Below are 13,683 nucleotides of genomic sequence, written 5' to 3'. Positions count from 1 at the left end.
GTCTCCAGGCCTTGTGCAGCTGCTTGGAGTCACTTTGGAGTTCTCTTAAGGAGGAAGATTTCAAGGTACAGCTCATGATTTTCAGTTTTATAAAAGGGAGTAATTTTTCTTTTTCAGTTCAAAGAAGAAGCAACTTAGGCATTCCCCAGGTGATCTTGATGCTGAATGTCTCCTTAGGAGGTGTGGGCCCACTGAAGAATGAGCCCCTTGCAGGCTGACCCTGTTTGGACAAGCTGCTCCCCAAGCCCAGCCTGGGGACATGTCTGACATGGCCCAGCTGGGACTGACATGCCTGGCCCTGCACCAGAAGCCCTTCCCCCTGAACTCTGCAGCTGGCTGTCCCTGCCCACTGCACCATGTCGCACGTGCTCTCCTCAGGGCTCTGCCTGCATCCAGGCCCAGGACAAGTATTCCTGTTTGTGAGGAAAGAAGGGAAAAGCCTGAGCAGGTTTTCCTAAACGACAAACCCCCACTGTAGAAGCACATGCTGAGTACAGGCTGCCTGGAACCTGGAATGATGACACCTTTCTACTAGGGACAGTGGGACCAGAAATGATGTCTGGATGCAGAATTCTCGGAGTCTTGCAGCTGAATTCTCTGTCCTTGTCCTTTCCCTGCATCTCTGTTGCAGATGGAAGCTGCTGGTGCCTTTCTCAGCTGTGACCTGTCTTTTGAATGCAGACAGATGTTCCCAGGTGTGTTAAGCAGGTGCTGCTCAATGTTTATGCAAAGCTTTGGTGTGCTCATGGAACCAAGGGGACCCTTGTGACACAGCGGGGGCTGATGGAACCAAGGAGACAGTTGTGACAGTTGAGAGCCTCACAGAAACAAGGCTCCATTGTGACACTGAAGGCAATTACGGAATCCACATCACTGTGACACAGCCAGGCCACATGGAACCAATGGTCCCTGATGACAATGCAGGTCCAAGGAGACCATGGTGACACTATGGGACCGCATGGATCCAAGGGGCCACTGTGACACTGAAGAACTTCATGGAAGCCAGGGTGCAGTGTGACACAGCGGTGCCTGATTGGAACAAAGGAACTACTGTTGACAGCCCAGAAACTCCTGGAACCAAGGGGCTGTGGTGACACAGCAGGGCCACATGGAACCAAGGAGACCTGTGACATTTAGGAACATTAGGGATGCTCGGAATGCCCGAGTGGGGCCGGGGCTGGGACAGACCTTGGAATGAGGTGGGACAGAGCCCCGTCCCCAGCCATGGCCTGGCAGATCTGCTAATTACACAGCAGGGGCAGAGCAAACCCAGCTGTGACTGCCTGAGCCGTCAATCAATCACACAGCAGGGGCAGCGCCCAGCCAGCTCTGATTGGCTGAGTCGTCAATCAATCACACAGCAGGGGCAGCGCCCAGCCAGCTCTGATTGGTTGAGCCGTCAATCAATCACACAGCAGGGGCCGCGCCCAGCCAGCTCTGATTGGTTGAGCCGTCAATCAAGCACACAGCAGGGTCACCGCCCAGCCAGCTCTGATTGGCTGAGCCGTCAATCAAGCACACAGCAGGGGCAGCGCCCACCCAGCTCTGATTGGCTGAGCCGTCAATCAATCCCACACAAAGGCAATGAAACACAGCAGTGCGTGGTAAGAAAGCAGATGTCCCTGAAAAGAGGAGAGCTTAGAAAACGCTAGGGATTTAAAAAATCGGGCATGACGTCAAGCCCTGGTCTGAATCCTGAAATCTCCTGGGTCTGTGTCTCAGCCACACTGGAAGCCTAGCAGCTGGTAGCTCTCTGCATATCTATCTGGAGATCTTCTGTCTTTCTGTCTCTTTTTTCTCTTTTAACCTTCTTATCCTCTTTTACTGGAATGTTTTTGGGTAGTTTAACATTTTTATGCCTAAAGGTTTCCATCTTACATGGGCCGAGTTAATGATGTTCCTGCTACGCTAAGTGATGCACGTTGAATTGGATGTTGAAATCATTTGCCAAAGGAGCTCGGTTTTCTGTATTTTTCCAGTACACTTTTGTGTCGTTTTGACCTCTTGAGAATATCTGGCTGGGGTTTCTACTCTGCACCAAACTCGAGTAAAGGAACCTTTGCTCACCCTCAGCATTTCAGTGTTCTGGGGTGTTACAGGCGCGCAGGCTCAGCACGGCCTCTTGTTTCCATCAGGCCCTGCTGTGTCACACTGGCCCTTGGTTCCATGAGCATCTGGAGTGTCACACAGCTTGATGACATTTGTCCTTGCTGCCTCTCCCATCCCAGTGCTCCAGGAATAGCCCCGAGCCACCTGTGAGGGACAGGCCCTGCTGGCCCAGGCCTGGGCTCAGGCCTTGGCCTTTCTGCTTCCTCCAACCAGCCCAGGCCTTGCTCAGCATTGCAGTTCCCTGCTCACAGCCTCGGGCTCCTGCAATCCTGGCCTCAAGGATCTGCTCTCACCACTCCCTGGGGAGCCTTTGGCAGTCCCTGCCCTCAGTGGGGCCAGTGATGCTCCAAGGGACTTGGAGTTTTGCTTCTGACTCCTTGAGCAGCTTCTTCAACCTTCTCTCAGTGCCTGGGGCTCCTGGACTCAGCCCCAAATCCACCGTTGGGGATCATCAGGAGCTCTTTGTCTTCTTTCCAATGTCTTCCAGTCTCCAGGCCTTGTGCAGCTGCTTGGAGTCACTTTGGAGTTCTCTTAAGGAGGAAGATTTCAAGGTACAGCTCATGATTTTCAGTTTTATAAAAGGGAGTAATTTTTCTTTTTCAGTTCAAAGAAGAAGCAACTTAGGCATTCCCCAGGTGATCTTGATGCTGAATGTCTCCTTAGGAGGTGTGGGCCCACTGAAGAATGAGCCCCTTGCAGGCTGACCCTGTTTGGACAAGCTGCTCCCCAAGCCCAGCCTGGGGACATGTCTGACATGGCCCAGCTGGGACTGACATGCCTGGCCCTGCACCAGAAGCCCTTCCCCCTGAACTCTGCAGCTGGCTGTCCCTGCCCACTGCACCATGTCGCACGTGCTCTCCTCAGGGCTCTGCCTGCATCCAGGCCCAGGACAAGTATTCCTGTTTGTGAGGAAAGAAGGGAAAAGCCTGAGCAGGTTTTCCTAAACGACAAACCCCCACTGTAGAAGCACATGCTGAGTACAGGCTGCCTGGAACCTGGAATGATGACACCTTTCTACTAGGGACAGTGGGACCAGAAATGATGTCTGGATGCAGAATTCTCGGAGTCTTGCAGCTGAATTCTCTGTCCTTGTCCTTTCCCTGCATCTCTGTTGCAGATGGAAGCTGCTGGTGCCTTTCTCAGCTGTGACCTGTCTTTTGAATGCAGACAGATGTTCCCAGGTGTGTTAAGCAGGTGCTGCTCAATGTTTATGCAAAGCTTTGGTGTGCTCATGGAACCAAGGGGACCCTTGTGACACAGCGGGGGCTGATGGAACCAAGGAGACAGTTGTGACAGTTGAGAGCCTCACAGAAACAAGGCTCCATTGTGACACTGAAGGCAATTACGGAATCCACATCACTGTGACACAGCCAGGCCACATGGAACCAATGGTCCCTGATGACAATGCAGGTCCAAGGAGACCATGGTGACACTATGGGACCGCATGGATCCAAGGGGCCACTGTGACACTGAAGAACTTCATGGAAGCCAGGGTGCAGTGTGACACAGCGGTGCCTGATTGGAACAAAGGAACCACTGTTGACAGCCCAGAAACTCCTGGAACCAAGGGGCTGTGGTGACACAGCAGGGCCACATGGAACCAAGGAGACCTGTGACATTTAGGAACCTCATGGAACCAAGAGTCCACTATGACACTGCAGAAACAAGGAGACCATTGGGATGTTGTGGAAGCTCACAGAACCAAGCAGCCCTCGAGACACTCCAGGGCCTCGTTGAAGCAGGGAGACCACTGTGACAGTCCAGAACCTCATGGAGCTAAGGCTCTCTTGTGACACAGCAGGCTCCCATGCAACCAATTGTCCATTGTGACAATGCAGATCCCAGGAGACCATGGTTACACTACGGAAGCTCATGGAACCAAGGGTCCATTGTGACAAAGCAAGGCCTTGTGGAACCAAGGAGAGCATTGTGACGTAATGGAACCTCGTGGAACCAAGGGTCCGTTGTTAGAGTCCAGAACCAAGGACACCATTGTGACAGTCCAGAACCTCATGGGACCAAGATTCCCTTGTTACACAGTGGCACTTGATGGAACCAAGGAGCCACTGTAGCACAGCAAAGCTGCATGAAACCTATGGTCCGTAGCGCTACTGCGGATCCAGGGAAACCATGGCGATACCACGGAACCTCATGGAACCAAGGGTCCAGTGTGACCCAGCAGAACCTCTTGGAATCAAGGCACCCATGTTACACTATGGAACCTCATGGAGCCAAGGGTCCGGTGTGCCGTTGCGGGGCCTCACTGGAGCAAAGGACATGGTTGATGGGACAGAAGCTCATGGAAACGATGGGATATTGGGACATTGCAGAGCCTCATGGAACCAAGGAGACCACTGTGACACTGAGGAAGAATTATGGAAGCAAGCAGCCACTGTAGAACCAAGGAGAGCACTGTTGACAGTACAAAACCTCCTGGAACTGAGAGGCCATTGTTCTACAGCGAGGCCTCGGGGAACCAAGGGGCCATGGTGACACTGTGGGGCCTCATGAACCAAGTAGTCGTTGTGACACAGCGGGGCTGCTTGTAACCAATTGTCCATCGTGATACTGCAGATGCAAGAGACCGTGCTGACACTATGGCAGTTCATGGAACCGAGAGGCTGTTGTGACACACCAAGGCCTCGTGGCACCAAGGAGAGAGCATTGTGGCAGTGCAGAACTAAGGAGGCCATTTTGACAGTACAGACCCAAATGGAACCAAGGGTCCACTGTTATCCAGCAGGGCCTCGTGGAACCAAGGGGCCCTCGTGAAAGTGTGCAAGGGGCATAATGGAGTCAGGGACACCACTGATACTGAAATCTGATGGATAGCAACTTTTGAACACAGTTTTGAGGATTTGAGAGCAGGTATTCTTTATTACACCATGGTGGTCACTTGGGCAATCCTTCATCTACTCGAGTGCACTGGCCACCAGGCAATCGGAGCTTTTATCACTCACACTGATGATGTATTCATTAGTTAACCCCACCTGGAATTTATTTGCCATAATTGCACCCCTTCTCACAAGTCCTTCTATGGTTCTTTGGAGTGTGTCTTCAACATGCACTGTCCTTTTTAGGTGACTGCTCTTTGATCCCCGCTTTTGAGGAAGGGCAATATTATTGTTGTGTATAACTTCTGCTTTTGTCAGCCTTGCAGAGCTGAGCTGACATTCTCCTTGCGTTTTGTGCACGCTCCGTTTGCCTCGGCTACATCCTTTGTGCGTTTCTCCAAGACTGTGCTCTTCTGTTCTCTGCCCTTGGTAAGTGTAAATGTTGTTCTGTTCTCCTGTCCTTGTCACAGTGCTCGCCCCACGAGGCGTGTCTGCAAGCCCCTCCAACCCATGGACTTGGGATGGGCAAGTGTTCCTGAGGGAACAGGGATGGGACAGCTGGGCTGGACTGGCCCAAGGGATGTTCCATTCCATGTCACACCACGATCAGCAATCAACTGGGAGAAGCAGGGGCATGGGGGATGGGGGGGGGGGGGGGTGGGGGTGTGTCACCATCTGCCAACACAGGCCGAGGATTGTTCGATCTCAGAGGTGCAAACAGGTAAATAGCGGGGGACAAATCAGTTTATTCAACAACAGCAATGCATTTTTATTGAATGCCAAACAATTCAGTTGCGCTAGAGGGGAGAGATATAGGAAACGGAGTATAGAGAGAGAAAAGGAGGGGAAGGGGGAAGTAGCTACCAACAGACGAGACCAAGGTCATGGTGGGCCAGCCAATGGAAGGGTGGTCATCCGTGGGGAGTACTCAGGGTCTTCTCCAGAGGATCGCTCTTTTATAGTCCTTTTCCAAAGCGAGTGGCTTGTGGCCAAGAGGCGGGGAGATTTATGGAGCATTGTGTGGTGCTCCAAGAGACAGGTGCGGTCGTGCAGTACATGCAGGCTTCAGCTGGTACCATGACAGCACAGTCCAGTGAGCACAACACACCTGCAAAGAGTCCCTTGGCAAGCACCCACCTCAAGCAGGCCAGAAAACCATTGTCCAGAGTCAACCTGGGCGGGGGTCCTTGAGGTATTCTTGAGAGGGTCATGAGGCAAAAATGAGGGAAACTTCACACCGACCCTTAGAGTGGTAGATGAGAGGCAGCCCTCAGGAAACGGTGGCCACCCAGAGCTGTTACTCCTAGCAGATTTTAGCTGGGAGCAAGCCTTGTATGTAGTGCTTTTTCAGGGGGAATATCAGTTTCAGCCGTGGGAACCTGCAAAAGGGGCTGGTACTTTTCCATAGGAAGGAAAGCACAGAGCCTTAGTGCTCCAGGAGCTGATGAGAGGCAGTCCTCAACATTCCAGGATCAGCCAGTCTTGCCAGGTGGCCCCCGGGAGGCCCAGCCAGCCAGACCTGTTCCATGTTGCCTTGGTTCCATGGGGCCTCACAGTGTCACAATGTTCTCCTTGATTCCAGGAGTCCCTGTAGTGTCCCGATATTCTCCTTGTCACAATATTCTCCCTGCTTCTGTAGTGTAAACAATGGCCCCTTGCTTCCCTAAGGTCCTGCAGAGTCACCACGGCCCCTGGGCTCCATGTGGCCCTGCTGTGTAACAAAGGCTCCTTGGTTCTCTGGGCCGCACAGCTTCATCACTGACCCTTGGTTCCATTGGGGTCCCGAGTCTCACAAAGGTGCCCCTGATTGCATGAGGCACCAGAGTGTCAAAATGGTCTCTTTGGTTCCATGAGGTTCCGCAGTGTCCCCATGGTCGCTGTCAGAGGCTGGATGACATCAATGTCCCCAGACCCATCGGGATGCTCGGAATGCCCGAGTGGGGCCGGGGCTGGGACAGACCTTGGAATGAGGTGGGACAGAGCCCCGTCCCCAGCCATGGCCTGGCAGATCTGCCAATCACACAGCAGGGGCAGAGCAAACCCAGCTGTGACTGCCTGAGCCGTCAATCAATCACACAGCAGGGGCAGCGCCCAGCCAGCTCTGATTGGCTGAGCCGTCAATCAATCACACAGCAGGGGCAGCGCCCAGCCAGCTCTGATTGGTTGAGCCGTCAATCAATCACACAGCAGGGGCCGCGCCCAGCCAGCTCTGATTGGTTGAGCCGTCAATCAAGCACAGAGCAGGGTCACCGCCCAGTCAGCTCTGATTGGCTGAGCCGTCAATCAAGCACACAGCAGGGGCAGCGCCCACCCAGCTCTGATTGGCTGAGCCGTCAATCAATCCCACACAAAGGCAATGAAACACAGCAGTGCGTGGTAAGAAAGCAGATGTCCCTGAAAAGAGGAGAGCTTAGAAAACGCTAGGGATTTAAAAAATCGGGCATGACGTCAAGCCCTGGTCTGAATCCTGAAATCTCCTGGGTCTGTGTCTCAGCCACACTGGAAGCCTGGCAGCTGGTAGCTCTCTGCATATCTATCTGGAGATCTTCTGTCTTTCTGTCTCTTTTTTCTCTTTTAACCTTCTTATCCTCTTTTACTGGAATGTTTTTGGGTAGTTTAACATTTTTATGCCTAAAGGTTTCCATCTTACATGGGCCGAGTTAATGATGTTCCTGCTACGCTAAGTGATGCACGTTGAATTGGATGTTGTATGAAATCATTTGCCAAAGGAGCTCGGTTTTCTGTATTTTTCCAGTACACTTTTGTGTCGTTTTGACCTCTTGAGAATATCTGGCTGGGGTTTCTACTCTGCACCAAACTCGAGTAAAGGAACCTTTGCTCACCCTCAGCATTTCAGTGTTCTGGGGTGTTACAGGCGCGCAGGCTCAGCACGGCCTCTTGTTTCCATGAGGCCCTGCTGTGTCACACTGGCCCTTGGTTCCATGAGCATCTGGAGTGTCACACAGCTTGATGACATTTGTCCTTGCTGCCTCTCCCATCCCAGTGCTCCAGGAATAGCCCCGAGCCACCTGTGAGGGACAGGCCCTGCTGGCCCAGGCCTGGGCTCAGGCCTTGGCCTTTCTGCTTCCTCCAACCAGCCCAGGCCTTGCTCAGCATTGCAGTTCCCTGCTCACAGCCTCGGGCTCCTGCAATCCTGGCCTCAAGGATCTGCTCTCACCACTCCCTGGGGAGCCTTTGGCAGTCCCTGCCCTCAGTGGGGCCAGTGATGCTCCAAGGGACTTGGAGTTTTGCTTCTGACTCCTTGAGCAGCTTCTTCAACCTTCTCTCAGTGCCTGGGGCTCCTGGACTCAGCCCCAAATCCACCGTTGGGGATCATTAAAATACAGAAAACCCTCAGGAGCTCTTTGTCTTCTTTCCAATGTCTTCCAGTCTCCAGGCCTTGTGCAGCTGCTTGGAGTCACTTTGGAGTTCTCTTAAGGAGGAAGATTTCAAGGTACAGCTCATGATTTTCAGTTTTATAAAAGGGAGTAATTTTTCTTTTTCAGTTCAAAGAAGAAGCAACTTAGGCATTCCCCAGGTGATCTTGATGCTGAATGTCTCCTTAGGAGGTGTGGGCCCACTGAAGAATGAGCCCCTTGCAGGCTGACCCTGTTTGGACAAGCTGCTCCCCAAGCCCAGCCTGGGGACATGTCTGACATGGCCCAGCTGGGACTGACATGCCTGGCCCTGCACCAGAAGCCCTTCCCCCTGAACTCTGCAGCTGGCTGTCCCTGCCCACTGCACCATGTCGCACGTGCTCTCCTCAGGGCTCTGCCTGCATCCAGGCCCAGGACAAGTATTCCTGTTTGTGAGGAAAGAAGGGAAAAGCCTGAGCAGGTTTTCCTAAACGACAAACCCCCACTGTAGAAGCACATGCTGAGTACAGGCTGCCTGGAACCTGGAATGATGACACCTTTCTACTAGGGACAGTGGGACCAGAAATGATGTCTGGATGCAGAATTCTCGGAGTCTTGCAGCTGAATTCTCTGTCCTTGTCCTTTCCCTGCATCTCTGTTGCAGATGGAAGCTGCTGGTGCCTTTCTCAGCTGTGACCTGTCTTTTGAATGCAGACAGATGTTCCCAGGTGTGTTAAGCAGGTGCTGCTCAATGTTTATGCAAAGCTTTGGTGTGCTCATGGAACCAAGGGGACCCTTGTGACACAGCGGGGGCTGATGGAACCAAGGAGACAGTTGTGACAGTTGAGAGCCTCACAGAAACAAGGCTCCATTGTGACACTGAAGGCAATTACGGAATCCACATCACTGTGACACAGCCAGGCCACATGGAACCAATGGTCCCTGATGACAATGCAGGTCCAAGGAGACCATGGTGACACTATGGGACCGCATGGATCCAAGGGGCCACTGTGACACTGAAGAACTTCATGGAAGCCAGGGTGCAGTGTGACACAGCGGTGCCTGATTGGAACAAAGGAACCACTGTTGACAGCCCAGAAACTCCTGGAACCAAGGGGCTGTGGTGACACAGCAGGGCCACATGGAACCAAGGAGACCTGTGACATTTAGGAACATTAGGGATGCTCGGAATGCCCGAGTGGGGCCGGGGCTGGGACAGACCTTGGAATGAGGTGGGACAGAGCCCCGTCCCCAGCCATGGCCTGGCAGATCTGCCAATTACACAGCAGGGGCAGAGCAAACCCAGCTGTGACTGCCTGAGCCGTCAATCAATCACACAGCAGGGGCAGCGCCCAGCCAGCTCTGATTGGCTGAGTCGTCAATCAATCACACAGCAGGGGCATCGCCCAGCCAGCTCTGATTGGTTGAGCCGTCAATCAATCACACAGCAGGGGCCGCGCCCAGCCAGCTCTGATTGGTTGAGCCGTCAATCAAGCACACAGCAGGGTCACCGCCCAGCCAGCTCTGATTGGCTGAGCCGTCAATCAAGCACACAGCAGGGGCAGCGCCCACCCAGCTCTGATTGGCTGAGCCGTCAATCAATCCCACACAAAGGCAATGAAACACAGCAGTGCGTGGTAAGAAAGCAGATGTCCCTGAAAAGAGGAGAGCTTAGAAAACGCTAGGGATTTAAAAAATCGGGCATGACGTCAAGCCCTGGTCTGAATCCTGAAATCTCCTGGGTCTGTGTCTCAGCCACACTGGAAGCCTAGCAGCTGGTAGCTCTCTGCATATCTATCTGGAGATCTTCTGTCTTTCTGTCTCTTTTTTCTCTTTTAACCTTCTTATCCTCTTTTACTGGAATGTTTTTGGGTAGTTTAACATTTTTATGCCTAAAGGTTTCCATCTTACATGGGCCGAGTTAATGATGTTCCTGCTACGCTAAGTGATGCACGTTGAATTGGATGTTGTATGAAATCATTTGCCAAAGGAGCTCGGTTTTCTGTATTTTTCCAGTACACTTTTGTGTCGTTTTGACCTCTTGAGAATATCTGGCTGGGGTTTCTACTCTGCACCAAACTCGAGGAAAGGAACCTTTGCTCACCCTCAGCATTTCAGTGTTCTGGGGTGTTACAGGCGCGCAGGCTCAGCACGGCCTCTTGTTTCCATGAGGCCCCGCTGTGTCACACTGGCCCTTGGTTCCATGAGCATCTGGAGTGTCACACAGCTTGATGACATTTGTCCTTGCTGCCTCTCCCATCCCAGTGCTCCAGGAATAGCCCCGAGCCACCTGTGAGGGACAGGCCCTGCTGGCCCAGGCCTGGGCTCAGGCCTTGGCCTTTCTGCTTCCTCCAACCAGCCCAGGCCTTGCTCAGCATTGCAGTTCCCTGCTCACAGCCTCGGGCTCCTGCAATCCTGGCCTCAAGGATCTGCTCTCACCACTCCCTGGGGAGCCTTTGGCAGTCCCTGCCCTCAGTGGGGCCAGTGATGCTCCAAGGGACTTGGAGTTTTGCTTCTGACTCCTTGAGCAGCTTCTTCAACCTTCTCTCAGTGCCTGGGGCTCCTGGACTCAGCCCCAAATCCACCGTTGGGGATCATCAGGAGCTCTTTGTCTTCTTTCCAATGTCTTCCAGTCTCCAGGCCTTGTGCAGCTGCTTGGAGTCACTTTGGAGTTCTCTTAAGGAGGAAGATTTCAAGGTACAGCTCATGATTTTCAGTTTTATAAAAGGGAGTAATTTTTCTTTTTCAGTTCAAAGAAGAAGCAACTTAGGCATTCCCCAGGTGATCTTGATGCTGAATGTCTCCTTAGGAGGTGTGGGCCCACAGAAGAATGAGCCCCTTGCAGGCTGACCCTGTTTGGACAAGCTGCTCCCCAAGCCCAGCCTGGGGACATGTCTGACATGGCCCAGCTGGGACTGACATGCCTGGCCCTGCACCAGAAGCCCTTCCCCCTGAACTCTGCAGCTGGCTGTCCCTGCCCACTGCACCATGTCGCACGTGCTCTCCTCAGGGCTCTGCCTGCATCCAGGCCCAGGACAAGTATTCCTGTTTGTGAGGAAAGAAGGGAAAAGCCTGAGCAGGTTTTCCTAAACGACAAACCCCCACTGTAGAAGCACATGCTGAGTACAGGCTGCCTGGAACCTGGAATGATGACACCTTTCTACTAGGGACAGTGGGACCAGAAATGATGTCTGGATGCAGAATTCTCGGAGTCTTGCAGCTGAATTCTCTGTCCTTGTCCTTTCCCTGCATCTCTGTTGCAGATGGAAGCTGCTGGTGCCTTTCTCAGCTGTGACCTGTCTTTTGAATGCAGACAGATGTTCCCAGGTGTGTTAAGCAGGTGCTGCTCAATGTTTATGCAAAGCTTTGGTGTGCTCATGGAACCAAGGGGACCCTTGTGACACAGCGGGGGCTGATGGAACCAAGGAGACAGTTGTGACAGTTGAGAGCCTCACAGAAACAAGGCTCCATTGTGACACTGAAGGCAATTACGGAATCCACATCACTGTGACACAGCCAGGCCACATGGAACCAATGGTCCCTGATGACAATGCAGGTCCAAGGAGACCATGGTGACACTATGGGACCGCATGGATCCAAGGGGCCACTGTGACACTGAAGAACTTCATGGAAGCCAGGGTGCAGTGTGACACAGCGGTGCCTGATTGGAACAAAGGAACCACTGTTGACAGCCCAGAAACTCCTGGAACCAAGGGGCTGTGGTGACACAGCAGGGCCACATGGAACCAAGGAGACCTGTGACATTTAGGAACCTCATGGAACCAAGAGTCCACTATGACACTGCAGAAACAAGGAGACCATTGGGATGTTGTGGAAGCTCACAGAACCAAGCAGCCCTCGAGACACTCCAGGGCCTCGTTGAAGCAGGGAGACCACTGTGACAGTCCAGAACCTCATGGAGCTAAGGCTCTCTTGTGACACAGCAGGCTCCCATGCAACCAATTGTCCATTGTGACAATGCAGATCCCAGGAGACCATGGTTACACTACGGAAGCTCATGGAACCAAGGGTCCATTGTGACAAAGCAAGGCCTTGTGGAACCAAGGAGAGCATTGTGACGTAATGGAACCTCGTGGAACCAAGGGTCCGTTGTTAGAGTCCAGAACCAAGGACACCATTGTGACAGTCCAGAACCTCATGGGACCAAGATTCCCTTGTTACACAGTGGCACTTGATGGAACCAAGGAGCCACTGTAGCACAGCAAAGCTGCATGAAACCTATGGTCCGTAGCGCTACTGCGGATCCAGGGAAACCATGGCGATACCACGGAACCTCATGGAACCAAGGGTCCAGTGTGACCCAGCAGAACCTCTTGGAATCAAGGCACCCATGTTACACTATGGAACCTCATGGAGCCAAGGGTCCGGTGTGCCGTTGCGGGGCCTCACTGGAGCAAAGGACATGGTTGATGGGACAGAAGCTCATGGAAACGATGGGATATTGGGACATTGCAGAGCCTCATGGAACCAAGGAGACCACTGTGACACTGAGGAAGAATTATGGAAGCAAGCAGCCACTGTAGAACCAAGGAGAGCACTGTTGACAGTACAAAACCTCCTGGAACTGAGAGGCCATTGTTCTACAGCGAGGCCTCGGGGAACCAAGGGGCCATGGTGACACTGTGGGGCCTCATGAACCAAGTAGTCGTTGTGACACAGCGGGGCTGCTTGTAACCAATTGTCCATCGTGATACTGCAGATGCAAGAGACCGTGCTGACACTATGGCAGTTCATGGAACCGAGAGGCTGTTGTGACACACCAAGGCCTCGTGGCACCAAGGAGAGAGCATTGTGGCAGTGCAGAACTAAGGAGGCCATTTTGACAGTACAGACCCAAATGGAACCAAGGGTCCACTGTTATCCAGCAGGGCCTCGTGGAACCAAGGGGCCCTCGTGAAAGTGTGCAAGGGGCATAATGGAGTCAGGGACACCACTGATACTGAAATCTGCTGGATAGCAACTTTTGAACACAGTTTTGAGGATTTGAGAGCAGGTATTCTTTATTACACCATGGTGGTCACTTGGGCAATCCTTCATCTACTCGAGTGCACTGGCCACCAGGCAATCGGAGCTTTTATCACTCACACTGATGATGTATTCATTAGTTAACCCCACCTGGAATTTATTTGCCATAATTGCACCCCTTCTCACAAGTCCTTCTATGGTTCTTTGGAGTGTGTCTTCAACATGCACTGTCCTTTTTAGGTGACTGCTCTTTGATCCCCGCTTTTGAGGAAGGGCAATATTATTGTTGTGTATAACTTCTGCTTTTGTCAGCCTTGCAGAGCTGAGCTGACATTCTCCTTGCGTTTTGTGCACGCTCCGTTTGCCTCGGCTACATCCTTTGTGCGTTTCTCCAAGAC

This window comes from Sturnus vulgaris, unplaced genomic scaffold (genome assembly GCF_052056855.1).
Source record: "Sturnus vulgaris isolate bStuVul1 unplaced genomic scaffold, bStuVul1.hap1 Scaffold_201, whole genome shotgun sequence".
In the NCBI taxonomy this organism is placed as follows: domain Eukaryota; kingdom Metazoa; phylum Chordata; class Aves; order Passeriformes; family Sturnidae; genus Sturnus; species Sturnus vulgaris.
The sequence above is the reverse complement of the archived record's forward strand: the minus strand, read 5'-3'. Positions refer to the sequence as shown.